This window comes from Pantherophis guttatus, chromosome 6, assembly GCF_059756535.1.
Source record: "Pantherophis guttatus breed Tessera chromosome 6, ASM5975653v1, whole genome shotgun sequence".
Lineage (NCBI taxonomy): Eukaryota > Metazoa > Chordata > Lepidosauria > Squamata > Colubridae > Pantherophis > Pantherophis guttatus.
In genome coordinates this window covers 62,290,572-62,315,227 of record NC_142068.1, presented here as the reverse complement: position 1 = coordinate 62,315,227, position 24,656 = coordinate 62,290,572, and the positions used below count along the sequence as shown (strand labels likewise).

General features: G+C 39.6%; 1 protein-coding gene across 5 annotated transcripts in view; it reads right to left on the bottom strand.

The window, feature by feature from the left end:
• The window catches only part of PTPRE (protein tyrosine phosphatase receptor type E), a 125,048-nt gene extending 103,749 nt beyond the window's left edge, over window positions 1–21,299 (bottom strand). For 4 of the 5 annotated variants that reach the window (XR_015728340.1, XM_034436461.3, XM_034436463.3 and 1 more), the window contains exon 1: window positions 21,080–21,298. The gene's annotated coding sequence lies outside the window, so the exon portion shown is untranslated. Of the gene's footprint in view, window positions 1–21,079 lie in introns of all 5 variants that reach the window. The other variant, XM_034436462.3, reaches the window with a different exon arrangement.
• Window positions 21,300–24,656: the final 3,357 nt, after the last annotated feature.

Sequence of the window (24,656 nt, the reverse complement as noted above, 5' to 3'; positions counted from 1 at the left end):
GAATGCCTTGAAGTAAATGGTGTTTCTTTTAAATTCAGTAAGGCACTTTTTACTAATACACTGCATATTTTATTGTTTTTCTTTAAATGTAATTCTAATTTTGATAGTCAACTGAAATATGGAAAATGGCTAAGCACATGGTAATAAAAAATATGGTATTGCCTGCTCTAAAAGTAACTCAGTTTCCCCATATAACAGGACACAGAATATTTAACTGTAAAACAATAGACAATTAAACCTGCAACTCATTCTCTTTTCAAATCTTTCACCTTTGTTCTATTATTGTGATAATCAGATGGACTCAAAAATAGTAGCAGGAGAAAAGACTAGGTAATTGGCTATCTTGTATATTATGTTGTGACCTTGAGATGGCCTACTAAAAGTATTGTTCTAATTCGCTTTTCTTATGGGTGACACAGCTATATTACTTTTGTATGAGCTGAAGACTGCAGAACCCTGGATAAAGAGGAATCGTATTGTCAGAGTTAAATTAAACTATTTGCATTCTTTGTTGTTGTTGCTGTTATTTTAAATTAGTACACCATCTAAAATTATCCTTATCTGTGTTTCTATTTTCATCCTATATGAAACTTATGGTTTATAATAAAATATCGCAACATTATTTTTCATTGTCTAAACACTGCCCCAGTTATTTCAGACCCAATAAATTCTCATTTCTCTGGCTTATCAGACTGAAAAGCTTTGTTTCAAGGAATGAACAAAGCCAGCTAAATTAATAGAAAATTTTATCAAGCGGTTCCATGTAATGACATAAATCCGAAAGATGACTGACTACATCTCTTTCTCTCATGCTACATTAAATGCATATTGTTTAAAATATATACAAATCCTCCTTAATTTTTATCACATATATTTCAATATTGGTAAAAGTATTCAAAATTATTTTAAAATGTCAACACAAACTGTAGAATATAACCTGTTGTTTTCAAATTATCAGAAAGGATTATTTGAGAGACCTCCCAGATTATATCTATCTGTTCCATCAGATGCGGAAGGAGGAGCATGCTAGGGGTCCCATTCATCTTGTGGGACCTAGAAAGAGAACCTTTTACACCATGATGCCTAGTCTTTGGATCATTAGAGATTAAATTAACTCATAGTCATGACAATGAGATGGGCAGCCATAACAATTTAACAATTTAACTGAATAAATATTTAATTTTCACATCTTTCCATCAGGATCGTACTTTTGCAAAAGAAAAGTGGAACAGGAACAAAATTATATAATCAAGCTTTATAATCAAACATTTTGGACATTTGCCAAAAAATAGCAAATTTTCATTAATTTATTTTATTTATTTATTTATTTATTTATTAATTAAATTTCTATACCGCCCTTCTCCAATAGGACTCAGGGCGGTGCACAGCCAAGATAAAAACAAAGCATACAAAATTTAAGAACAGTATTAAAATAATTAAATATTTTGGCCGAAATTAAGATAACCCAATTTAAAATCAATTTAAAATTTAACTCAGGCCAGCCCAGCTTGTTGAAATAAATAGGTTTTCAGGGCCCGACGAAAAATCCGGAGGTCTGTTATTATACGTAACTCTGGGGGAAGGTTGTTCCAGAGGGTGGGCGCCGTCACAGAGAAGGCTCTCCCCCTGGGGGTCGCCAGCCGACATTGTCTGGCGGACGGCACCCTGAGGAGGCCCACTCTGTGCGAGCGTACTGGCCGGTGGGAGGCTATTGGTGGCAGAAGGTGGTCTCGTAAATACCCCGGCCCTAAGCCATGGAGCGCTTTAAAGGTGGTCACCAACACCTTGAAGCGCACCCGGAAGACCACTGGGAGCCAGTGCAGCTCGCGCAGGAGAGGTGTCACATGGGAGCGCCTCGTCGCCCCCATAATCCCCCGCGCGGCCGCGTTCTGGACCAGCTGGAGCCTCCGGGTGCACCCCAGGGGGAGCCCCATGTAGAGAGCGTTGCAGTAGTCCAGGCGGGAAATGACTAGTGCCTGAGTGACTGTGCGTAGAGAGTCCCGATCTAGAAAGGGGCGCAGCTGGCGTATCAGGCGAACCTGATAAAAAGCCCCCCTGGCCACGGCCGTCAAATGATCTTCTAAAGACAGCCGTGCGTCCAGGAGGACGCCCAAGTTGCGAGCCCTCTCCGTGGGGGCGAGTGATTCGCCCCCAATAGCCAGCGATGGCGTCAGCTGGCTATATCGGGACGCTGGAAGCCACAGCCACTCGGTCTTGGAGGGGTTGAGTCGGAGCCTGTTTCTCCCCATCCAGGCCCGCACGGCCTCCAGACACTGGGACATCACTTCAAGGGCATCGTTGGGGTGGCCTGGGGTGGAGATGTACAGCTGGGTGTCATCAGCGTACTGATGGAACTCCACCCCAAAGCCACGGATGATCTCACCCAGCGGCTTTACATAAATGTTGAACAGAAGGGGCGAGAGGACCGACCCTTGTGGCACCCCACAAGCAAGGTGCCTCGGGGTCGACCGCTGCCCCCCCGTCAACACAGATTGCGACCGGTCAGAGAGGTAGGAGGAGAACCACCGCAGAACGGTGCCCCCCACCCCCAACCCCGCCAACCGGTGCAACATGATACCATGGTCGATGGTATCAAAAGCCGCTGAGAGGTCTAACAGGACCAGGACAGAGGAGCAACCCCTATCCCGAGCCCTCCAGAGATCATCCACCAACGCGACCAATGCCGTTTCCGTGCTGTACCCAGGCCGGAAGCCGGACTGGAGCGGGTCTAGATAGACAGCTTCATCCAGGTACCGGGGAAGCTGTTGCGCCACCACACTCTCAACAACCTTCGCAACAAAGCGAAGGTTGGAGACTGGACGATAGTTAGCCAAAACAGCCGGATCCAGAGAGGGCTTCTTGAGGAGGGGCCTCACAACCGCTTCTTTCAAAGCGGCCGGCAGGACCCCCTCACTCAAAGAAGCGTTAACAATCTTCTGGAGCCAGCCTCGTGTCACCTCCCGGGAAGCCAGTACCAACCAGGAGGGACACGGGTCCAATAAACATGTGGTCGCGTTCAGCCGTCCCAGGACCCTGTCCATGTCCTCGGGAGCCACAGGATCGAACTCCCCCCAGATAACACTCTCAAGACCTGCCTCAGTCATCCCGTCCGGACATACCCAGTCAGAGGCCAGTCCTTCCCGAATCTGAGCGATTTTGTCATACAGATACTGCACAAAGTCCTCGGCTCGGCCCTGCAAGGGGTCATCCCGCGCTTCCAGATGGAGGAGGGAGCGGGTCACCCTAAACAGGGCGGCCGGGCGATTATCTGATGACGCGATAAGAGCGGCAAAATAACTAGATTTCGCCGCTTTTATCGCCACTAGGTAGGTCTTAATATGAGACCTCGCCAGTGTTCGGTCGGATTCGGAGCGACTGGTCCTCCAACTACTCTCCAGGCGTCTTTTCCGGCGCTTCATCTCCCTGAGCTCCTCGGAGAACCAAGGAGCTAGGTGAGTTCGGTGCCGGGTCAGAGGCCGCAAAGGCACGACACGGTCCAAGGCCCCGGCAGCCGCACTATCCCAGGCGGCCACCAGGTCCTCAGTCGAGTCGTGAGCCAGAGTCTCAGGAAATGGCCCAAGCTCCATCTGGAACCTATCAGGGTCCATCAGGCGCCTGGGGCGGAACCACCTGGTCGGTCCCGCCTCCCTGCGGCGGGGTGCGGCGGTTAGAAAGTCCAGTCGAAGGAGCGAGTGGTCAGACCATGACAAGGGTTCGATGACTATATCCCCTGTATCAAGGCCACTCAACCACTGACCAGAGACAAAAACTAAGTCCAGAGTGTGTCCACCCGTGTGAGTGGGGTCATGAATTAACTGAGTAAGGTCCATGGCCGTCATGGAAGCCATGAACTCTCGAGCCACCTCAGACGTTTCGCCGACAGATGGCAAGTTGAAATCCCCCATGACTAGAAGTCTGGGGGTACCAACCGCCACCTCAGCTATGACGTTGAGCAGCTCGAGCAGGGCCGTTGCCACGCGGCAGGGAGCCAGGTACGTGATCAACAAGCCCATCTGTACTCCACGACCCCACCTCACAAAAAGGGACTCACATCCGGCTATCTGTGGAACAGTGGTCTCCCTCGGATCAAGACTTTCCTTTATAATAACCGCCACCCCCCCGCCCCTGCCCTGAGCTCTCGGCTGATGGAATGCTCGGAAACCTGGTGGGCACATATCCACGAGGGGAACCCCCCCCTCATGGCCCAACCAGGTCTCCGTAATACCTGCCAGGTCCGCTCCCCCCTCCTGAATAAGATCGCAAATGAGGGGGGCTTTATTTACCACGGACCTGGCATTGCACGACAGCAGCCGAAGGCTCGGGCCCTGAGAGTCTGAACAGCCTGGGATACGAGAAGGGCTATGGGGACCGGGGCGTGCCACCGCTCGAAGATAGCGAGTGCGCGCCCCCACTACATGATGCGGCCCCCTGCTCCCACCATATCTGCCCCTCCCACTCAACACATTGATAGAAAAGCCCTCGACAGAATGGACTCTGATGTCCCCCTTACCCCCGGAATCTACACCCTCCGTGGCCCCACTAACAGCTGGGCCGGACCCCTCCCCCCGTGGGTTAACCCCCAAACCCACACAACCCTCCCGCCCCTTAAAATCCCTTAAAAATCTATCAAAAAGTTTCCCTAAAAAACCCCTTAATCCCCTTTTTGCAGCATGCCACCTCTCGGGGTGCCAAAGCCCGTCATAAAGGTAGGCCCTTGATAAAGTGGAGGGCCACACCTGCGAGAGGGGGGAGTCTCGCAGAATAAGAAGTTCTGTTGGCGAATACATCTAATCAATCAATTAATTAATCAATCAATCGGGGGAAAATCAACGGCCTGGGGGTAATCAAGATAGTCCAAAGTCTGGAAAGGGATATTCAATCAATTCCAAGTCAATAAACTCCACTGCTCTCTCACAGCAGTGGATGGAGTCTTAGGCCGCTTCGAGGCCAGATGTTAACACCAGCTGCCCTCTCACGAAAGCTGGGAAGGGCCAGAAACCGCAGTCATCGACCGGCACCATGAAAGACTTGAAATCCGAATATTTCCCTCTTACAATTGGGGGCATTGATAACAAACCACCAATCTACAGGTTCACGGGCCCAGAGAAGACTCTGATAACTCTAGCGGCTGCACCTTAGGCGAGTAGGGAGGCGAATCGGGAGGCTATAGATGTCCATGTCCATGGGAGGCAGGTATCATAACAAGTATCGTATCATATTATTCAGAGGCATCTCCAGATGATAAGTGGCCTCCTGGAGGCTGATAGACCACGTAAGGCATAAAAGCCTGGCCCAAGGTCTTTTGTGACCATCAAACAGCAATGTTTCTAGCTCACCCCCATCCAAATGAGGGAGGGGGGGAGCCTCTGGAAGGACCAGGAGTGGGCCCCCTCCAAGTGGGCCTCCCATCCATAGCTGTAACCGGCAGTTCCAAGAAACAAACATTGATGGTCTGATTCAAATCATGGTCAGGATGCCCCTCGCTCTCCCTATTCAGGCTCCTGTCCCTTTCCGGCCTCTCTGATGTTATCTCTCCCAGCCGTTCGTCCCAGTGTTAAAGCGAGTGCCAATCCCGACGATGCCAGCTCTTAAAACATCCCCGTCCACCGTTGGGTCTAACAGGAAGCCCCTGTCATCCCCTCGGAGTCCCTGAAGCTCCAGGGAGGGGCTGCATCGCCGACGCCGCCACCGCCCGTTCCACTAGCTCGGCAGCTGCGGGGAGATGCCGAGGGCGCTGAGGGCGCTCTCCCCGCTCATAGAGCCGCAGCGCAGCCGTCTCCGTCTCGTTCGTGGCCATCGTGTCCTGGAGAGCTGCCAGCTCTCAAGAAGATGACACAGACTGGTGAGAAGCTCCCCTCACCAGACATGGGGGTCAATTAGCTGGTCGAACCCCCGGAACCCCCAAAACCCGGGGGATATCCCCCGAGTATCGCCGCCGCTCAGCTGGGAGCGGCCATCTTGGACATGCGCAGAGGAAAGAATTATAGTGCAATCAATGAGTATGTGATTTAAAAAATCTGGTGCGAAAAAACCAGTTTCACACATGAAGGTTCAAATTAATTTACTGATTTATTGCGAGAAATCTATCCATCTATAATGGTTAGAACTTGGTTAGGTTCAACCAGGTTAGGGTCCATAAGGTCAACATCAAAGGGATTGAATTTAGTATGTTTGTGGCTACGTAATGACTCTAAACTGATCTATCTTTTTACTCCTTCCCTGGCTCTGCGAGTCTTCCTCCTACATTCTGTCTTGAAGGTCTGCACAATTTTAAAATGGCACAGGTAATATCACTGATCTGCTAAAAGTGTAGAAAGTGACATATATTCTGATCAGAAGAACGTAAAATTTGGAAAGTATAAACATCCTACATATCTGTTTAATTTTCTCTGTTAACATGGAATTTCCCATTAATGGCCTGTTTATCCATAAATAATTATAAAAATAGATGTAAAGAAGAAATATATGTTAAAGATTGAATTGAGTATTGATTTTGTGTATTGTTTAATTTCAGTGACTTAAACAGCACCAGACCATACAGAAAAAAATTTGATTAATTCCACATCAATTAACCTTTCCTAAAAGACGCTCTGTGGTAATTCTATTTTATCATGCACTTTTAAAAAGTCAACACTGGTTTCATTTCAATCCAAAGCGAAAACCAGGGTACTGATCCAAGCTTTTGAAACGTAGGTTTGGTTCACCCCTGATTTCTTAATGATATAAGAAAAAACCCTCAATACATAAAAATATTTCAATAAATAAAGGACAAATATTTGTTTCACTCAATAAAAAACAATAATATCCAATATAGTATGAAACTTATTGTGACTACAACATTGCAGAGCCAAACAGTTAAAGTATCAAAGTGGTAATTAACATATCAAAATGAAACCAATCCATTTCATAAATTTATTACACAACTTTTCCTTAAGAATGGTTCTCTTTTAGAAGATCCAACATCTCTGAAAAAAAAGCCCATAGAGTTGCTCCTTTTATTTCAAATGTTCCATAATATGAGGGCCTCCAATGAGAAAAAAAGAATACATAGCATAACCTAATTTGTTCAGGAGAGATGATCCAGGAAATACATAGATGCCTTACAGAATCTATTGGATGGAAGGCTCTTCGCACAATACAACTTGCACTCAATACCAGTATATAGTAGTATAACTGATAAGTCTTGTTTGTGTGTGTGTGTGTTTACGTAAGAAACATATAAAAGTCAATTTATATGACTTTATATTTTGCAATAATATAATATTGTCTTTAAATTAAAAATGCTGACATAGTTAATATTGGTTATTAACATAGTTACATATGCTTAGATAGCTTATAATGATAAAACAAACATAACGAATATAGCAAGTTATATTTCTATTTAAGAAGTACAATTATGCTTGAAAGATGTAAACATTAAACATTTATCTATTTAGCCATTTATATTATTTACCCTAATTTATATGGCTGCCTATCTCATGTCCTAATATAGCCATAGTTCCTCAAAAACAGATTCCAAAGTTTGCAACATTATTCAACATAACATTAAAGATTAAATGTCTTTAATGTTAAAAGTGTCATCAATGTACAATCTACAGTACAATATTTTAACATCTTAAAGAATGTTCCAAAAAGAGTCCAATAACCCTAACAACCAAACCATAGACCTCTGTTTTTTTAATAATGTCACCCAAAAAATCTGATACCCATCCTTTCAAATGCATTCTTGGCGTGTCTAAAAAACTCAAATTTTTTTGGATGCATTAATTTTAAGTCAATGAAAGTAGTGTAATATGCTTCAGAATATGCAACCAGTGATGTTCCTTTATCAGATATTCCAATTTTTAGTCCATGCATCATAAATCTCAATATCAATTTTGAAAAAGTTCTTTAATTTTTTTCATGCTATGATTTACAATTTCATGTAATTTCTTCCTCTCTTTGAAATGTACAGATACATAACATGTATATTCCTAGTGCAGATTTACTGGAAACCTCCAAACTTAAGAAAATATCAATCAAAAAACAAATGTGTTCAAACTGAAAGAGACAATATCACAAAAGACGGAATTCTACTCTATATTGAAAGTGTTTGCACCTTTTCAATATGATCAAAGTGACTGAACTTAGTAGCATATGAGAAAGCATTTCGTGTAAAATAAATGCAGGTATGAAAAGCAGCAATACTGCTGTTTTTTATGATGCTTTCTTCAAGTTTGTCAAAGGGCTTCTGTTTATTTCGGAGTGAATAGAAAGATCTCCTTTCCTTGAGGGTTAAAGATGTTCCTTGTTTTCTAAGTTCTTTCTAAGTTTGAAATCTCTTTGTAGAATAGCTAAGCTTATATACTGGAAAAGATGCATCGTATTCTTGTCCACCCATTTTATTGCCTCCAGCTCACCAATAAAATATCTCATGTGAGTAGTAACAAATTGTATAATAATATCTTGTGGGGGGTTTTTTTCTATTCTCATAAGTCTAAAGCTGTATATTCTATGGACACACATCTTTCTCAGTAAATTTACTGACAAGTGATTCTTTTATGCATTTTCCCACTACCTTGAATCCTTAAAATGTTCTTTCTGTTTTCTATTAGGAACATTGGTCAAATCCAATTTCATGTTTATAATACTTTGTAAATTGTTCCAATATCTCTCATTTTTACTGCAGTGTCATAAGACTTGCTAGCATCTGAGCAATCTGAAATCTGTTTAGTCATACCTTGAACTGTTTTTTTAATAAACCAGACATGCCTTAAAAGTCTTTACTCATATTGATTTACAGTATTCTAATTTTAATTCCTGTTTAATTTGTTCCATTGTACATTGAATTGTTATATTAGATCAATATCCAATTTCAGTGAGAATGGTATTTGGATTTTAATTATATTGTACTTTCTGGAGATCCTCCTATTCCACCTCCATTTCTTATTTTTTGTTACTGGAAGGGGTGCTGCTTCAACTCTCTTTAATCATTCACACTTTTATTCCGGGGTGAAATCCAGCAGGGTCTGGCAGGTTCTGGAGAACTGGTAGCGGAAATTTTGAGCGGTTCAGAGAACCGGCAAATACCACCTCTGGCTGGCCCCAGAGTGGGGTGGGAATGGAGATTTTGCAATATCCTTCCCCCAAAGTGGGAAGGGAATGGGCATTTTGCAGTATTCTTCCCCTGCCATGCCCACCATGCCACACTACACCCACCACGCCACTCCCACAGAATCGGTAGTAAAAAAATTTGGATTTCACCGCTGTTTTTTTCCTTTGCCTTTACCAATTATTCTTATCAGTCAGTTAAGTTTCAGTCAAAATTAAATAAGATTTTCATATAGCTGATTCAGGATAAGCACAATCAGTTCAGCACCCAATCTTTCTGCTGACTAACCGAAAAATTAGACTGAAAATCAATTGAAAAAAATTGAAGAAACTTTAGCTTTTAATGAAAAACACAGAATGACATTCCTTAATCCTGGTATTTGAAAAAAAAACAAAAAGTTCAAAATACATTCTCTATTGCTCAAAGTGCAAGACATGGAATAATCCAACTAGATGTTAGGAAAAAATTCTTAACAGTAAAAGTAGTTTGATAGTAGAACCAATTATCTACATAGTTGGACCTTCACTGGATTTATTCAAGCAGAAGCTATCAGCTAACTATTTTACAGAGAACAGAACACTGTACTTGGTAGCGAAAATGTTCCCTATCAAGTCTACAAGTACAGACACACAGACAGAGAGAGAGCTATTTCATCCCATTCATGAGAATATGTATTTATTTATTTAAAGCATTTATATAGCCACTTATCTTGTACCAAATGCTGGATGGCTCATAACCAAAAGAAAAAACACCTATTTACAATTTTAAAAATATTAAACCCACAAGTACAGATTTATGATGGCAATTTGGAAAAGTAATTTTTGTCACTAAGTAATGTGGTCAGAAAATGGAACTATATCCCTCAAACCTACAAATTCCACAATTCTTGTTGTTATGGATCAAATTCCACCATCATTAGATGATGCAAATTCCTGCTGGCTTCCCAACCAACTTAATGGGAAAGCTGGAAGGAAGTTGTCAGTCCCAGGTGGCTTGCAAACAGGCCAAGGGGCAGGCAAGTGGCTGCTGCCAATTGGGGGAGGTTGCAAGGACATGCAAGAGGCTGCCATGGTGAGAGTTGGAGAGTGTGCATGAGGGTGTGAGAGACGTGTGATGAGGCTTCAGAGAGAGATACGCAGGAATGCAGGAATATAGTACACACTATACTATATGAGCACTGTGATCTATAACTGAAATAAATTCTCTATCGGGGTCTGATGTTTGGGCATGCCCTGACTACATGTAATATATTGTATATATGGCTACATATTTCACTAAATAGAAGAGGATTTTTTTAAAGATATAAATGCTACCAAGTGTGGGCATTCACCGTGAATTCTACCGTTATCGTAGCATGTTTCAGTTTCTATATCTATACTCTATCTATACTCTAATTCTATATTCTATATAGTATTATCCTACCTATATATAGATATGCACAAGTATGTATATATATACTTTGGCAATTCAGTCATTGAGAAAATTGGAGAACATAGATATTGTAACAAATGCAATAAAGGACTAATATCAGATTTATATTTATTAACTCTGACTAATATCAGAGTTATATGTATTAAGTGTAAACTGCATTTGTACCTATGATCACTTTAAATTCTGATATATACACATATTTAGATGATAACATTGGACTTAAAATATGCAAAATTCAGCAGGACAAATAACATCAGTCAATTAAAATAAATTCATTATTGAGGCTGAAAAAACCCTCAAGGATAGAACTTTAACTTAAATATATTTTGCATTTGAATACAACATTAGCATTAAAAAAGTTTCATGTTTGTTTCAAGTATGAATTGGTTTGCATGGTTTAGAAAGTGGGAGTATTTCATTAAATTTAAAACACAATCTAATTGTTTTTCCTGATGGTACAGATTCAGATTGGAACAAACATGTTTGGCTATTTAGTCTAACTAGTTAAAATAATTAAGAAACTGATTACAGTTTGACTGATACCCTTAGCCTCAAGTCATAACAAGTCCACATTTAACGTAGAAATTAGTTTTCTTTTTCTCTATAAATGTAGCATGATTAGAATTTATAATAACCATAAAATATATGGGATATTCAGTAACAAACCTCTATAAATCAACCAAGTTTATATTTTATAGAAATAATAGTAAGGAAACTGGTTTTGTAAAAGAAATCAGTTTATACAATATTGGCATTAAAACAAAATGCAGTTAGCATAATAACACTGGCCTTGGGCAAATAAACACCTTTATTATAAACAGAAAATAAAACACAGTGCTTTAAAATAGTATGTTTCATTTATGAGACATAAAAAGGCAGCTAACTTTAATCTAGCCTTGCAGAATTTTTGAAATCAATAGGAGAACTGTGACCAAAGAACAATGGTTTGTTCACCACAAATGAAATCTTTCACATTTAGCTACAAATGATCCTCAAAAGGCCCTTTGTGTACCACAGAAACAAGATACAGGCAGATGCAAAAAGCCATATTCCCCACAGGACATATTTTATACTCTGTATAAGAATCTGCAAGCAAGCTGCCTTGTGTCAATATGTAACCCCTGGGGGCAATGAATATAAGAGCCCTGTAATCAAATATACGCAGGGGATAACTATTTATTTTTCAAACACATTCTATTAAGTAACACCCATCAGGGTTAAACTAGATGTGACATTTAGCCTGCAATCCTACACAGACTTTTCTTGGAATAAGACCAAGACTCGTTCAACAACCAAAAGGCCTTTCTGAGTAGATTCATACATTTCTTTTAACATGGAGGCTTTTAAAAAGTGTTAGCATATATTTAGGGATAGGTAAAAATAATTTGGATTGCAGTGCTTAGATCAAAAGGGATTGCAACATTTTCATTTCCTAGTTCTAAAATAAGTATATCTGGAGATACTTTTTTTTTTTAATTGAATTGGTTTTCCTCCCTAGGCCAATATCCATTTTGGATAATAGATTTCTTTCAAAATCATAGCAGTAGAAAAAAGGTTTCATGTTGCCCACCTATTGCCAGTCCAGCAAAGAACCAGTGAGTTGTTTATATATTTTAACAAATGCAATTCAATGCAAGACCATGTTTAGTTTAGTACTATTATGTGTGCATCCTCCAGCTGTAGGCAGTATATTGTTAAATGTGTAAAGCATGTGTTAACTATCCTCATTATTCATGCTTACGTGCATTGAATGCATCCCTACTGGAATCCATTAGACATGTCTCTTTTAATACCAAAGGTATTAAGCACACATTTCTAATATTCAATCCACTGGAGTTGACAATGTGGTACTCATAAGGTAAAGCTCTTATCTCCTACCAGATCCCCATCCCTCTAATTTTTAGTGCTTATTATTGTTTTTTAATCAGCTAGGACAGGGAAGTCAGTCTGTGGGCCGGATGTGTCATGTGCTGGCCACGCCCACTCCAATTTAGCGAACAGGAAAGTCACAATATGTCACGTGACGACAATGTGACGACGTGAGTTTGACACCCCTGAGCTAGGAGGTTGACCTGATGCAAAAGTACCAGCCTACAGGTCTAGAAACTATTTTATTTCCTTGTTGACTCACCTGAGCTTTGGAGATATTCTAGAATATTCTAAAGTGACTACATCCCAGTGCTTTATTTTGACCTATGTGCAGAGTTTCCCACTCTTAAAGAGGAAATCTGGAGCGGTAGAAAGGAGAAGCATGTTGATGGGGTATGGTGATTGCGAAAAGGAACTCAAAGGATGGCAATATCAGCTCTAGATTTTATTCCAGCAGAAGTGTAACATTAAAAAGAGGAATTTGGGAATTACAGATGAGGGAGTCGCAGATTCCATGTTTAGATATACTTCCACCATCAGAGAAAGAGTGATAAGAATAATTTTAGAGCCAGACTAGGCTAGCATTGCACTGCCCTGAATGCATTGAAGATTGTATCTAATCAAGTAACAAAACATCTGCAAGAAAACAAACAAGCTCGGGGAACACCAAGGAGTCCATAGGTTACAATTATGACAGTCTAGGCTATTAACCTGCTAACAAATTATTAAGAGCTTTTGTAAGTCATGAATTCGCTTTAGTCGCAGCTACTTTATTTTAATTACTTTTTCTATGCTTTTGGTTTATATAGCCATTGTTAAGATGACAATTAGTTAACACCTACTTTGACACTTCTCAGAAGAAGCTAAACAGGCTGACCATAAATGCTTGAGTTATTGGAAGTGCTAGTCTAGCTGGCAGATTGTGGATTTGCAACTGTACTGAAGAATTTTGCAAATGGGGCCAATTACTGGAACAAGCAAAGGTAGCATGACATTTTGCTTAAGCTGTGATTAAAAATGTCCTGGCTAAGTTCTGGAGGTTAAACGCTCATCATTAGCATGCTAAAAAAAACACATCCAGAGGTGGAAAGAACAATGCACAACAGATTTTCATCTTGACTTCCTTGCAAATTGTTTTTCTTTAACTTGGCATTTTATCTTATGAGAAATAGGAATTTTGTGCTTGCCTCACCCCCTGTTGCTGCCATTATGTAAGAGCATTTGTCTATCACTCAAACAGTTCTCAAACTATATTTAAATGCTTCATTTTAAAATAGTGACATTTCTCTATATTTGAATTTTTTTATCATTTACAGGCTGCAACCATTTAGTTGACCAGAATAATATCTGGTTTTATGCCACTTGAATTCAAATAATTTTTGATCAGATTTCAGCCCATTATAATCTTATACATTCAAACTGCTAAAATTTACATCCTAAATTTCTTAATCTTTTTTTTCTTCCCATTCTAATAGCAGAAGTGTTTTTATGATAGCAACCACTATGCAAGAATACATCTGTTCCCAAAATGAACCCAATGTGATAGTAAACTTGTTTTATTCCTCCTATAATCACAAGCTGGCTAATTGAGTCGTCTTTCGAAACAGGAAAAGAAGCAATATTACACACTTGACAGATTCCTTTAAAATAACAATTATATTGTGGTAACTGTGAAGTATTGGCTTATTTGCTACAAAACCCTGAGCATTTCTCTTCTTTTGATAAATACAGAATGAAAGATTTCCATAGAAGTTAACCTGAGAACATAAGCATATGTAAGCTGCCCTGAGTCTCCGGAGAAGGGCGGCATATAAATCAAATTTTTTAAAAAAATGACATTTAGTATTCAGAACAGCTCATAAAGTAGCTGCACTGATTATTATAGCTTAATATATATATATTATACACCAAAGATTACAGTCAATATTCAAATTCAAAATTTTACCCAATCCTCATCGTTGCGACCATGAGATGAAAACACACATACAGAATTAAAAATAGTATAAATATATAGAATAGAATATCATATTTCTTCATCCTTGTCTACATTCTGAGTTCTTCCCCACATAAGATCTGGAAATCAAGGTTGTGATCCATCATTACCTACATTTAAGATAGCTAGTTCAGTGACACTCATTTCTAATCAAACATGCACAGTGCAGGCAGTCCTCAACTTACAATCATATCTGAACCTGGCAATTACAGTCATAAGTCATGATGATTGTAAAGCAGGTCATCATGTGACTAGATCTGATTTTACAACCTTTATCGCAGCAATCATTAAGTGAATCCCTCAGTTCTTAAGCAAACCCATTTTTATATGGGGCAGTTTTTGTGGGGAACCGTAAAATATTGCAATCCATTGTAAATCATGGTCATGTGATTGCAGGATGCTGCGAACAGCCATAAAGGGAGTCCAGTTATTTATTTATTTATTTATTGGTTTGATTTATATGCCGCCCTTTTCCAGAGACTCAGGGCAGCTTACAATGTGTTAAGCAATAGCCTTCATACTTTTGTATATACCTGCTTAGTAGGGCTTTCAGCTCCCCCCTAAGCGATGTTCTTTTTTATACAAAGTCATCTTATTGCCCCCACAAACTGGGTCCTCATTTTACCTACCTCGAAAGGATGGAAGGCTGAGTCAATCTTGAGCCTGGTGAGATTTGAACTTGCAGTAATTGCAGGCAGCTGGTGTTATTTTAACAGTGCATTAGTCTGCTGCGCCACAAAGGTTCTTTTTGAGCTGAGTGCCAAACAATTGGTCATGCAATTGGGGAGATAGCAATGTCAGAATTTCGTAATAGGGTCATAAATTCCTTTTGGATGGTTGGTCATAACCTTGAACAGTCGCTTAAGCAACCAGTCATAACTGAAGAACTACCTACAGTAGGTATCTATAGAGATTCTCAGTCATCCAGGTCATGGTTGTCCCAAAGGTGCTTTTTGAAGAGGCAACTGGACTGTGTGGTTTTTCTTTGAAGACGTTTTGCTTTTCATCCTTCTTGGATGAGAAGCAAAACGTCTTCAAAGAAAAACCACAAAATCCAGTTGCCTCTTCAAAAAGCACCTTTGGGACTACCTATAGTAGACTATGCATTTATTTAAAATCTTAAAATGCCATTCAAAGGACCATGATTGCTTACATATACTAAGTTATCCCATTCTGTTCTAAGCTAAACCAGATATCTTTGGCTTTTATTAAACAATGTTTGTGGATCCAAACATTGCATGTTAGAAACCATTGTTTATGACTTAATACTGCATAGGTATTAAGGTGGTGCAGTGAGCCGAGGTGGCACAGTGGTTAGAGTGCAGTACTGCAGCTACTTCAGCAGATCAGTGGATCAAATCTCACCGGCTCAAGATTGACTCAGCCTTCCATCCTTCCAAAGTGGGTAAAATGAGGACCCAGATTGTTGGGGGCAATATGCAATTTAGGATACTGTCTTTGGTATAAGACGCCCAGAGTCCTCAAAGAGTGGGCGGCATAGAAATATGACAAATAAATAAATAAATAAATAAATAAATAAATAAATAAATAAATAAATAAATAAATAAATAAATAAATAAATAAATAAATAAATAAGAGCTGTGGTGGCACAGTAGTTAGAATGCAGTATTATTGTAGGCTACTTCTGCTGATTGCGAGCTGCCTGCAGTTCGGCAATTCAAGGTTGACTCAGTCTTCCATCCTTACAAGGTCGGTAAAATGGGGACCCAGATTGTTGGGGGCAATATGCTGACTAAGCAGTTTACAAACTGCTAAGAGAGGGCTATAAAGCACTGTGAAGCGGTATATAAGTCAAAGTGCTATTGCTATATGAAAGATTTTTGCAATTTCAAAAGTCTTCAGATTATCACGATGTGTGAAGTACAGAGAACAGCATAAAATACATACCCAGCTACTGTAATTTACTGACAAGTACATACTTGCCTGGCACTTGGGGATATCCTGGTAGACCTAATATTATAGAAGGCTGGATTATTCCGTTTAGGTGTTCAGCTGAACATATGGAGGATATTGTCTAAGGGATTATGGGAATAGTCCTGCAATTCTTTTCTAATCTGCATATATTTAGCTGACGCTGAAAATGAATTATATACTCATCTGTTCTCCATGAAAACTGTGACTTTGCTTTTTAGGGTCCTAGATCAAATGGAGAAATGAATTTATGCTCAAATAATCAGAATCCTGGACCTCAACAAGGATGCATTCATGGGCCTCTTTTTTACCCTTCTTAGCCATCTGTTCATTTGGCACTAATAACACTTGAATGCCAAGAACAGAACAGAAATCAATGCAAATTTTTAAAAATGTTCCAGAACAATAATATGTAACTCTGTAATTGTTTTACAGCAATCTTCCCATCTCCATCCCATTCTTTTTAATCTAGATCATGGATGTCAAACTTGCCCATTTGCGGAGCTTGGGCGGGTATGGCATCCGGCCTGCAAGCTGCTAGTTTTATACCCCGATCTAGATGAATCATGAAAATTTCAAATTCAGAACCAATGAGAAAATTGATTTGGGCTTTTCTTAAAGAAGTTGTAAATAGCTACTGCTGCTATTTGACTATTTATTTATGCCCAGGTACTGCAAAGCTCTTAGAATTAAATATTTAATGGAAGCATCACTACTTAAGGCTAAGCCAAAACAGAGAAAGTGAGATTTATTTACAAACACAAAAGATTATATAAAACAGAATTGGCTAGATATATACTGAGATTATAAGCATTTTTTTTTCTTACCAAGATTCTTCATGACACTCTATTATTACACTACAGTATACTATGGCTTGCATAATAAAGGGGTAGAAAAAAACCTTTTAAAATTTGTGTCAGTTATAATCTTGCTGTTACTTGATCCATAAACAAAATGAAACTATAATGTTACACTGGTAAATATAAACTTGTCTTATTTTTTTCCAACCAAGAAAAAACCTGTAATGCTAGCATAAAAATATGTATACATATTAGACATACCCGGCAAGGATACCACTAGATTTAATTAAATTCATTTGTCACATTAATGCCCCTAAGTATCATATGCTATGTACTCAACAGGGTAAGATTATTTAGTGCAGTACTAAGGGAGTTTAAATACTAGGAATTAATGAAATGCAACAATGAACAATTTCCGCTTTCAGTGACCCACACAATAATCTTAATTTTGCTCTACAAGATGTGATTGTAAAATAATCACAGAACTATAAATTGCTCCTTAATTGGACAGCATTCTTAAAATTTATGAATATAAAGATAAAATGTTACTTTAAATTTGTTCCTTTATTTATTCACTTGTTTGTTACCTCAATCATGGAGTCAGGGGCTCACAATAATCAGCATAAAACAAAGGATAGAAATACAAATATATCATAAAAACCATAAAATGTAGATTCCCACTTATTACTGCTCCCACTTTTAACTAGAAATCCATAACATGCATCTAGCAAAATTAGCTACCAGCTTTCAAGTTTTGTACCAACTTCTATCCAGACCATAGATAGCTTTGCAAGTATTGCAAGCATACAATTCTTATAAATCACAAGAAAAACTCATTAAGTAACACTATAACAGATTGCTCAAAACTGATAGTAGTAGATTGCTCTATACTGAAAGATTTAAGCAGCCCTGGAACACAGATGAAAGCTGATATAATATCATTCCTGATTTTCAACAGCAAGTCATAACAGTGGTACATGAACATATTATATTGGCTGACAAAAGTGCCACATAGGTTGGCAATTGTATCTATAATTCTAGATTGTTGCAGCTTACTTTTTCCATATATTGTAATCCTGAAGCCAATTTTCTGTATTCTGTAATATATTACAAAAAGACATATCTAAACCCCAGACTACTATTAAATATTAAAAAATACATGACTACTTCGAAAGCCAACTTCTAGCACCATGTGACATTTACTACTTTGGTTTCTCATCAGGTTATATAAATCTTTCACCTTACAAAATGTATCTCTTTACATCATCACACAATCCTCATGTCTAATCCTATTCCATGCAACTCGCTTCTTCCAATACTGCAGTGTACAAAACCATGCCAAGAGACTGGGTTGCTTTTCAGAGTGAGATGAGTAGCATATAAATTTAATAAGAAGTAACTTTTACCACTGATTCTGGGGGAAATGGCACAGAATAATATAATTTTTTTTTAAAAAATGTTCATTATTGGCAGTCTCAAACTCTTCATAATGTATGGATTCTGTCTTAGAAGTCTATAGCTCTGAATGACACAAACTTCAGTGAGTATGGCCAGCTTCAGGCATAAACATTTATATTGATTCTTAGTTTCTCATTTGCAAACTAGAAATTATGACTGAAGAAGCTCAATATACTTAGCCTTGAGAAAACCAGGAAGAATATGAAAGTGTTTTTCAAGTATCTGAAGATGGTCACATAGAAAAAAAATCCTAACTATAACAACAATAAAGATGAAAAACAATTACCTAAAGAGGTGGTGAGTTAAATAGGGTTCAGACAGAAACTGAGTTACTGAATAACTTGAATACTACATGTTGCTCCCTTTCCCTTTTCTTCAGATTCACTGCTAAAATATTGCTGATTTTTAACAGCAACTTTAAAGTGACCATATTGATGACATGGCTATTGTACTGTTTTAAACCCTCAAAGCTGTAATTATAAAACACACACCAACCTGTTAAGCATTTGGGGACGGCCATATTAATATAAGGTACGAAACACTCATAAACTTACATGAATTCTTCAAGGCTGAATATCTTGTGTACTATAATGCTATATAGAAACACCTAGATTTAATAATCACAAATAAATAGGTTTGGTCTATAAGTCAATCATCTTCAATTTATTTTAGATTTTTGATATGTGGTAATATATATCCATAATGTCTTGTGAGATATATTTATTATAACACAGAATATATTTGAAAATGGCAATTAAATTAACCTGTAGCCATCTAAATGACTCTCTATACAGGAGACCTAAGATCTAACAGAACAATAGTACAGTACTGAATCTCAGCCATTACTCATCTAAACACAGGCTTCTCCATTCCAGAGAAAAGTACTGAGAAAATAAATTCCACAAATCAATATAAAGATTTTTACACATTATGTTCAATACCACTACAAGTAAAGAAATGAAATCAGAGCATATCAAATAGGTGCTTAGCACAGATTCCATTATACCAAATAGTCTAAACTATACGAATAAAATAAAATAAAATATATATTTTAAAAAAATACCTTCCTAGGATGTAAAGAGATAAATAAGAGCTAAAAACTCCAATAAAAAGCCTTGGCCAAAAGCCATACTACAAATGTATCTTTGTTAACTGTCCCCAAAGCTCCCTTGTTTAGCCAAAATGCAAGATATGCTATTAATCAAATGTGGGGCCACCGTTAACCTGGCCATCTCACAGTAGTACAGTAGTTAATCTCTGAGAATTTCAAAGTAATACACTAATTAATCTTGAGAATTAGCCTGCAAGCAAAGCACTCTATAAAATGTGTCATACTGGAGCCAGCATTCACACATCAAAATCTCAGGTGCAGAGACTGAAAGCATTAGGTTGCTAAGTTCCCCAGCCCAAAATCGTATGGATGTATCATCTTCAAGTCACCTAAAAGGGAAACTTCACTACAGAATACAACTATATACTTCTGAGGAAGTGTGCATAGGATGGTGTGCATAGGATGGTGGGGTCAATGTCTCCATTCCAATTTCACACCACCGCCAATCATGTGGACAGGAGTGAACTACCTTAGAAGATTGTAATATTTTTTTTCTCTGCCCTTTACCTAACCTTATCTACCAATAGTTTGATGGATGCATACAAACAGCTAAGCGCTCAAAATGGGGAAACAAAATGCTAGCTGGATGCCAAAGATTATATCCCTCATTGTAGTTTAAATGCAAATTTGCTTTTATTCCTCTTCTCAGGTCTGAGGTAAAGCAGGAGGGAGGAGTCCATGGGAATGTGATGTGACCCTGTTGAAATCCCTAAAAACTTTAATTTTGTTCAAGTAAAGCCAGCTAAAACCAAGAAGGACACCAAGAACATACCCTTCAGACCTGGAAAAAAAAAAGGAGGGGGATAGAGACCTTTCCATTTATCATGGCAGTCCTTCCCCCCCCCCCAGCCCCCACCCAAGCTCACTGCTGCCTAGGCAGCTGACTGGGCTCGCTTTTCATTCGAATTCACCAGGCGACTTTCCTTCCCGGCCACCACCTGCCTGGGAACTGCTTGGCTTCCCTCCTTCATGGCGCTTTCTTTGCCAAGGGAAATGCCATTTCCGTTCCTCACACTCCCACCTCGGGCGGGCAGCCAGCCAAGCAAGCAAGCAAGCAAGCAAAGGCAACGCGGGGCACGGCGCCCCAGCCTCTCCCCGTTCGCCTCCTCAGCAGCCTCCCTGCCAGGGCACGCTTTGCCCCGGGGCAGCCGGAGCCTCTTTGCGGCGAAGGGGAGGAGGGGTCGAGTCGGTCCATGCCTTGGCGCGCCACCGGGCTGGTGGGAGAAACCAGCTCCGCGTCCCGACCTCTGGCTGCGCTGGAGGAAAAAAAAACAAACCAGCCGGAGCTGGCCTTACTCCCGGCGGTGGGGAGAGCTTAGGCGGCGGCTAGCCAGACCCCGTTGCCCCGCTTGGCCACCCGGCCTCGTGTCCCGCCGCCTGCTCGCTTCGCTTACCTTCCAGGGGCTCGCCCAGCTCGGCTCCTCGAGGCACGCCGGCTCCTCATACCCTCCTCACCCCGCCGGTTGCGAACCGAGGCAGCAAGCAGGGGACGCCCAGGCATTCACCCTACCCGACGCGGCTGCAGGAACCCCGTTCGCAACCAAGCAGGAAATTTCCTCCGTTCTCCCTCGCTTGCCTGCCTGCCTGCCTGCCTCTGTGTGCAGCCGAAATTCAGAGGCGGTGCCAGCGGAGCAGAGGAGCCGCCTGCTGTCGGAGAGGCGCCGTTGCAGCAGCAGCTGCAGATACTTTACCTGCTCTGCCTGAGGCACCTGGAGAACAGCAGCAGCCTTTTCGCACCTGTGTCAGGATAGCCAGGAAGAGACTGCACAGAGAGATGGAGGCAGGCCCTACTTCAAAGGCTCTCTGGAAAAGGACAGGTTTCTCTCTTATAACTAGAGGGTGTTGATATTCATCTAAAAATGCTTCCGTGCCTAATATGAAGGAGGGGATATGAAAGAGAAGAGGAGAAAGAATTATTAAAGGGAGTCCTCAATTTACAACTGATGACAGCTGAGACCAAAATTTATGTTGCTAAGTGAGAAATTAGTCAAGTGAATTTTGCCCCCTGTTACCGCTGTTCTTGCCACATTTGTTAACTGAATCCCTGCACTTGTTAAATTAGTAACATGATTGTTAAGTGAATCGGGTTACCCCATTGACTTTGCTCATCAATATGTTGCAAAAGGTGATCACATGACCCCAGGACACTGCAGCAGTCATAAATGTGAGTCAGTTGTCAAGCATCCAAATATAAATCATGTGACCATGGAGATGCTGCAATGGTCGTAAGTGTGGAGAAATGGTCATAAGTCACTTTTTTCAGTGTAGTTGTAACTTCGAACAGTCACTAAATGAACTGTTGTAAGTCAAGGACTACCTGTATTTTTACATTACTCTGACAGCAAGACTTTGGCTGATTTCTGACGCCAAGTCAAGTTTCCCTTGGGTAGCAGTTGGATGGGAAAAATTAAGGCCTAGCTTATTTCCTGGTGCTGACTCCATTCATGGAGTTTTCTTGACAGGAAACAGATGTCATTTGCCACGGCTTTCTTCTGAGAGGCTCATTTGACTTGACAATCCAGCTCTGGCATTTGCTCCTCAAAGTACTAACAAAATTCAGCCCCACTTAGCTTCCAAACCCAGACAAGTTGCTCTATCAGGAATTATTGACTAGACTAGGAAGGTGAAAATTATTCAGAGGAAAAAGCACTGTCAAACCGTGCATATCACCTGGAGTCATACTCAACTTCAGCTCTAGACAATAAGTGATTGTATAAGCTATCATTCAAACCATCAGCTAGTCTATTGCTTTGATCAAAGAATCATGTACATGTATATAATAAACTTGTTTTTACAGTTCTAATGTAAACACTGTCTTTAGCCAATTTGTGTGTTTCATTTTCTGTTATTTTTCTTACATCTTTACATCCCACTGGATACGGATCATATGATCCAGAATGTTGTAAAAAAGTAATTTCCTCTTGTCTATTTATTGTATGAATTAGGCTTTCTTCTGGCCAAGATTCATGGATATAAGTTAAAAGGAAATTGGAAAGAATAATTAGGGAAACTATCTCCATGTCAAAAATTCGCTCATACACATCTTTTCAAGCCCTATTAATAATGTTTTATCAAAAGCATCTTTTGATCTACAACCAACAAATTATGCTTTGATGCTCCCAGCTTAGTTCACATATTGTGCTTTGTAAATAGACTTTGTGGCCTATTTTAAAACTATGGTTACAGAAATCAGGTAATGTTTAAACCCTTTACCTGTGTGTAGATCTAAAGATACAGTAGGTTGGACTGTGCTTAGAAGTGCATAATCAGTGTTGTTCTTTCTCACAATCTAACTCTATCCTTCCACAGTTACTTAAAAATTATGGTTATTTTTAGTATGTTCTTCTCCATTCCCCACTTCAAATTTTAAAGTTACTTTGCAACTCCGTTTTTATTTCTTTTAGCTGAACAAAGTTCTCTATGTCCATTTTTTTTTCTTCATAATGAATTACTTTGTTATTTGTTTCGTCGCTAGGTCATATCCAACTCTTTGCAACCGCATGGACCAAAGTATGCCAAGCCGCCATGTTCTCCACTGACTACTGGAGTTTTTCCAAATTCATATTCATTGTGCCAATGACACTATCTAACCATGTAATCCTCTGCCATTCCGTTCTCTGTCAACCTAAAACTAAGGAAAAATTTCTTGACAGTGAGAACAATTAACCAGTGGAATGGTTTGCTTTCAGAAGTTGTGGTGCTCCATCACTGGAGACATTTAAGAAGAGACTAGCCACTTGTCTCAAATTGTGTAGGTTCTCCTTGAGCAGGGGGTTGGACTGGAAGACCTCAAAGGTCCCTTCCAACTGTGTTATTCTGTTATTCTTTTGCCTTCAATCTTTTCCAACATCAGGGTCTTTTCCAATGATCCAACTGGTCTTTTCCAATACTTTGGCCACCAAATGAGAAAAGAGGACTCATTGGAAAAAAATATTGGACAAGAATTACTTCACAAGTAAAGAAAAGATCAATTGCTTCTTCTCATTAAGTTACTTTTTAGGGTGGATTGAAAGTGGATGGAGTATTTTCAGCAGTTGAGCTATTTCTTTATCACTGTGCCTGTAGCTTACAATCACCGTTATTAATTACTATGAGAATTAAATAAGGGTCGAAGAGATTTCTAGAAGAGTTAAGACTTCTTGGGGAGATGACAAGTTTGTTAATATCTGTTAAAGAGAAACTTAAGCCATTCTATTTCATAACTCTAGTTTTGCTTCTTGCTTTTTCTTTTTCTTTCCTATCATTTTCTTTAGATCAGCTTTTTATTTTGTGAAAAATCCTCAATAAATATACATTTAAAAACCAATACATTAATTATTAATTATATTAAATATTAACTTTTATTGTGTAATGTTTATAAATAGGTCATGGCTATAGCATGTCTTTAGACTATTCCACGAGGCACACCCATCAAAATTTGTTTTGTGTGTGCAAATATTTGGCAACAGAAAAACCAGAGACATTTAATAAATAATTTCATTAACACATTATTCATTTCATGGCCTACATTCTGATGTAGTATCATCTCAGTAAAAACACGTTTATTTTTCAGTCAATTTATCACAGTTTTGGATCTCTTTTTCTGTTCGAGAACATTACTGCCTTGCCCTCTGGCTTGAATAAATTTGATGGATTTTGCACTAATTTTATCCTACCAGATGCAAAACAAACTGGCCTACTGTTCTCCATAGGATGATTTGCAAGTATATTTAACATAATCAGAACACCATTCTCAAAAGTTCTATAAGATTTTCATGCTCATCAGCATTTTAAAAATTGCAGACTGAAGGAATCTAGTCTCTTTTTGTTGTTGTCAATAATTATTGCTAGGAAAGTTTCCAAATAATTAATTATGTTTAGGTGTAGTTTTACAGTGTTCTTATTTCACTCACAAAGAAAACTAGAATGGCTGTTATTAATTTTTTAGAAAAGATCTGGCACTCTGGCTTGCTGAAATATGCACCTGTGAAT